Source organism: Grammomys surdaster, unplaced genomic scaffold, assembly GCF_004785775.1.
Source record: "Grammomys surdaster isolate TR1022 unplaced genomic scaffold, NIH_TR_1.0 229, whole genome shotgun sequence".
Lineage (NCBI taxonomy): Eukaryota > Metazoa > Chordata > Mammalia > Rodentia > Muridae > Grammomys > Grammomys surdaster.
Window position 1 is genome coordinate 117,122 of NW_021604674.1, and position 5,067 is coordinate 122,188.

Here is a 5,067-nt window from a genome sequence, read left to right on the forward strand (position 1 = left end):
TGGCAAGAATGCAGTCATGGTGTTCGCACTGTCCCCATCACATTTGGACCACTAAGACCTGCATCAGCCAGGACTACTTTAAAGGAAAGGAACAGGATGCCTGGAAAGAGCTGTGGAGCTGGTTAAGCCACTGTGTCAGAAAGCTAGGAGCAAGGAAGGAAGGAGACAGATAGCCAAGCCCTGCAATCATCAGCTGTTTCTGTATGGAAAGTCTGAGAAATCTGGACCCAGGGAAGAAATGCTAAGGAGAAAGAAGCAGAGACATTGTTGCTTAGGTGTAAAATGATGAGGAGAATAGAGATAAACTTGACTTTCCCATCTCAATACTGAGCTGATCTTCTATATCAACTCCTTCCCTAAAATCAGTCATCAGTTCTCACTTCCTCCCTTATCTGAATAAAGACATCAGCACCATGTCACAGGGTCCCTCACAGGCCAGGCTCAGGGAGCATCATATTTGTGGTCCTCAGAGCCAGACAGAACTGTATCTCAGCTACAGTAACAAAAACAAACACACGTTCCAGAAAATGACGTTGAAGGTCAATTAAAATTGTGAATCTCATACAGTCTCTTAACTGGTTATAACAGTTGGCCAGTTGTTTCTGATACCTGGCTCATCAAACTCACTAGCAGAAAAGTATAAACCTTCTGATCCACCTGCTCAGCCTGCACATGATCTAGCTCAGTAGTCATTGGGCTACAAAACAAACAAACAAAAAAAACAAAAAAAAAACAAAAACAGAATTATATTATGAATGGGATAGTCTTTACTTCTTTAAAAGGTAGTAATTAGCCCCATAAAAATATCTCTTGTACCTTTTTTCCCTTCAAATAGCTAAGTTGGTGGCTGCTGTTTAAGCTGAGACAAGCATTTGCTCTGGGCTTTAAAACTTACTGGAAAATTACAGAACACGCAGTTTCACAGAACAGGAAGCACGCTTCCCTTCCTCTTGTGCTCAACTAAGGTGACCTGACAAACCGTGGTAGAGAACAAACGGGAAAGAAGAGGTCTGCGGTCCTCATGCTAAAGATAGAGAAGCACTGGAGGTGTCGGGGCCACAGAGAGGCAAGTGTGGGGAGCTGATCTGCATGTCAGTGGTCTAATCTAGCCAGGGAGCTCTGACCCTCCTTCACTGATCAGAGAAGCACATGGCGGCTGGGCCTCAAGCACGAGAGCATCTGAGGCTAGCCTTGACATGCCTCATATGAGCAGCATAAATAGAATGCAGTGGCCCTGTTAGAGCAAACACCATCAGCTTTGGAAATGAAGTAGCTAGACTCCCAATTCAGAACACTTTCCGTGGCCATGTTATAGGCATGTTATATATCTAAGGCAGGACTAGGAGAAAACGCAGTAAAAAGACAATAACAATAAACTGGTACACTGTCACTATTTGTGGGAAATATTTTAGAAATTTTATTTACTTATTTATCTATATACATTTGTGCATTTAAATGTAACCTTTAAAGGATAAAATTGTAACTCCACGTGCATTACAATGGTTATTGTAAGAGCAAAGGAAAACGATGTCTTGGCAAGGGTGTAGAGGAATTGTAACTCTGGTGACTTTCTGGTAAGGTTGTAAAATGGTCTGGTCTCTGTGGAAAACACTGTGGTGCATCCTCAAGATGTTGTAAAGAGAATAGCCATAGAATCCAGCAATCCCCCTCCAATAGTTACAAGCAAGCCCTCAAACCATCATGTGTACGCCAGTGTTTCACCTTACCACTATTCCTAACTGCTCCTGAGTGGAAACCACCCAAACCAAATGTCTATTGACAGGTGACTGGGTGGACAGAATGTGTTTTCTACATACCATGTGCCCAGCTTTAAAGGGAAGGAAATGCTAACCGATGCTACAGAACAAGTGACCCACAGCAGATGGTGTTAGGAGAAAAAGCTGCATGGTTCCAGGGGTGGTGTGTCTGGAACAGTCAAAGTCATACATACAGGAAGTAAAACAGGTTGCCAAAAGCTGGAGGGAGAAAGAGAAGGGAATGGGGCCAGTATGTGGAGTTTCAGTTTGGAAACAGAAAAAGGCTCTAGAGATGGATGCTGATAAGGAATACATAACAGTATGAATCTGTTCTTGACATAATAAGAAGACTATAATTGGTCCCTGCCCTGGTTTCCTGGCACACATCTCTTCAAACACTTGACATTTTAAGAAAACAAAGATCTTGGAAACCATAAGTTCTTGCATGCTAATGAGCTGACTGTTGGTTGGGGACTCCTGGGGGGCCTCCAAGTGGAACTGGCTGCCAGAAGAATTATCCGTGTGATTGGAGAACTGCTATATGCATTGACACTCCACCCTTAACCTTGGAAAGAGAGAGGATCTGAAGAATGACTTAATGATCAGACAGTAATGATTTAATCAATGATGCCTAAGTAGTCATACCTCTATAAAACTGTAGGAAGACAGCATGTAGGGAGGAGGAACACAAAAGTGCATCTTCACACCAGTAGAGTGTGCAACCGCACATCTCCCTGGAGCACACCTGCTCATCCTGGCTCCTGACTGTACCGTACCCTATCTTTTCAACTGGATGCTCTTCTGTATCCTCAAATGTATCCTTTGGAGTAAACTCTTCACATAGTCAAGTAAACCATATTCCTATGAATTGTTTTAGCACACAAGCAAAGGCAAGAATCTTTGGACCCTCTGACTTGCCGCCGGACTGCTCAAAGTATGGACACAAAGCTGAACGCAAAGGGATGCCACACATAGCTCGTGTATTAGTTTCCTCTGAGTTTAAAATTTCCATCTTAGAGGGAAACTGAAGATACCAGATGTTACAAAGGAAGTGAAACAAAAGGATGTTCTCCTGGGAGGTAAAGTGTTCTATTCTGCTGGGAAGCTTGTTAAGCTTAGGAAGTAAACAACTCAAAGGCTTTAGGAAGTCCATGAAACTGACCAGATTCACTAGACTCTTTCTTCCGGTACATAAACTGTATATGAACTGTAAAAACTGCTGTCAGACTCTCAGATAAATTAGATGCCTAGAAAAGACATAGATTATCTGAAAGAAATAGATCAGCCAAGCTGCCGTGGGGGTGTGGGGGGGTGTAACAGAGACCAACCGAGCTGCCTGAAGATGCTCAGACCAGCTGGACTACCTAGAAAGGATATTTCAACCTGTTGAACCTCCTGCAGGCTGTGCAGTTTCATGCAGGTTTCCAGCTTTTATGAGTTGTCACTCATACTGGGGTGGGCTTTTGGTGAAGCAACTGTCTCAGTCATTTCTGCTCCTAATAGTAACCCTTCACCTATTCTCCTGTAAGTAACACTCCACCCCACAACCCTCAAAAAAGGATTCATTGGTCCACCAAGGTGGACTTTGACAGTGTCTGTTCTTTGATTTGTGTTGATTTCTTCTCTGGGGTGAGTAGACTCTTGATCACATCTCCCTAGGAACAGTGCCACACAACAGCATTGGACATGTGTAAATCTGTGGGGCTGAGAACTTGTTCTGTGTGTACCTTACTATGTCTGTGTAGAGTTAAAACTTATTGTAAGATCCTAGTAGGCAGGTACAGGAACTTCTTAGAGTTCAGAAATCTGCCAACAAGTCCTTTCACCAAAATCAGGCCCCTGGCTGTGGATCAGAAGCATGATCCCCAGTCATCGTCTTTCCCTTGAAACCTACTTAGTATGTGGTACTGTGTTATAAGCAATAGGGGAATACACTAGCATAAACAGATTATATGAATAAGTTATGCTAAATCTATCTTTAAAAATAGACAACCAGAACACTTTGTTAGATAAACTGGACTCGATCCCAAGAGGGAGATGGGATCCAGATGCTATGACTTGCCTCTAAAAGGTTCTTGTGCTAAGAACTTGGAAATTGGTGCTATAGTATTGGCAGTCGGTACCATTATAATACAGAGCCTGGTGGAAGATAATTAGGTCATGGGACCCCCACTACCTTCATAAGGGGTTAATTCTCATGTCATGGGAGTTGGTTAAGTCCCATAAAACTATACTAGCTATCATAGGAGAGGTTTGTATAAAATGAGGCCACCCATACACTTGGCCTCTTCAGTGCTCCTTCTCCTTGCCCTTCTGATCTGTGTTGTACTGCAGCCTGTGGTAGCCTATCAGACACCAGTGTTATACCACTTCCTTTATAAATGTTCGAGTCCTGGTATTTTGTTACAATAACAACAAAACACTTGGAGGTTGGAGCATGACTGGTCATAGAAATTCTAAAGAACAGGGCTTGTTTGACTTCCACTAAAGGACACCTCAGATTTGGAGGCTTTGGATAGAGCCTGAGATCTATACTTCTGGCAAGTGCCAAGAGAGGCCTCTGTTGGTCTAGTGGCTATATACATTCAGGAGCGGATGTCCTCATGATGGGGGAAGAAGAAGGGAGATTCGGGTTTCAGTAGCTCATGTTTCTAAGAGAAGTTTGAGGAAAAAGTGTGTGGAAATTGAGAACTCTAGCCAGAAGGTAAAAAAGCATCCAGAACAAGCATCACTAAGGTCAAAGAAAAAAAGTGACCCCTAAGAAGGACTGCAGCTCTCACTGTTTGCTCAGCCAGTCACAAGGATAGTACCAGAGGTGATGGCTCAAATTCAGATCTTCCTCTTCATCATTCTTGGGGTTGGGGGGAGAAGTGTGAACCAGAGACCAGCATAGAAGCTCTGGTAAGGGCTTCATCCCAGCCTGCTGTGTCTTTATGCTCACATCTTCTAAGTGAATGCACTTGCTCAGTGGGAAGCAATATTTCTCCTCCTCTCCTCATCAGGACATTAATCGTAGTTTGCGCTCTCTACTCCATGACCTTGTCTATACTGAGCCACGTCCAAAATCTGCCCCCACCTCCAAATACCATCACACTGTGGAGCGGTAAAGAAAAGTGCAGGAAGGATTAATATAATAAAAATGGCCATCTTGCCAAAAGCAATCTACAGATTCAATGCAATCCCCATTAAAATCCCAACTCAATTCTTCACAGAGTTAGAAAAGGAAATTCTCAAATTCATATGGAATAACAAAAAACCCAGGATAGCGAAAACTATTCTCAACAATAAAAGAACTTCTGGAGGAATCACC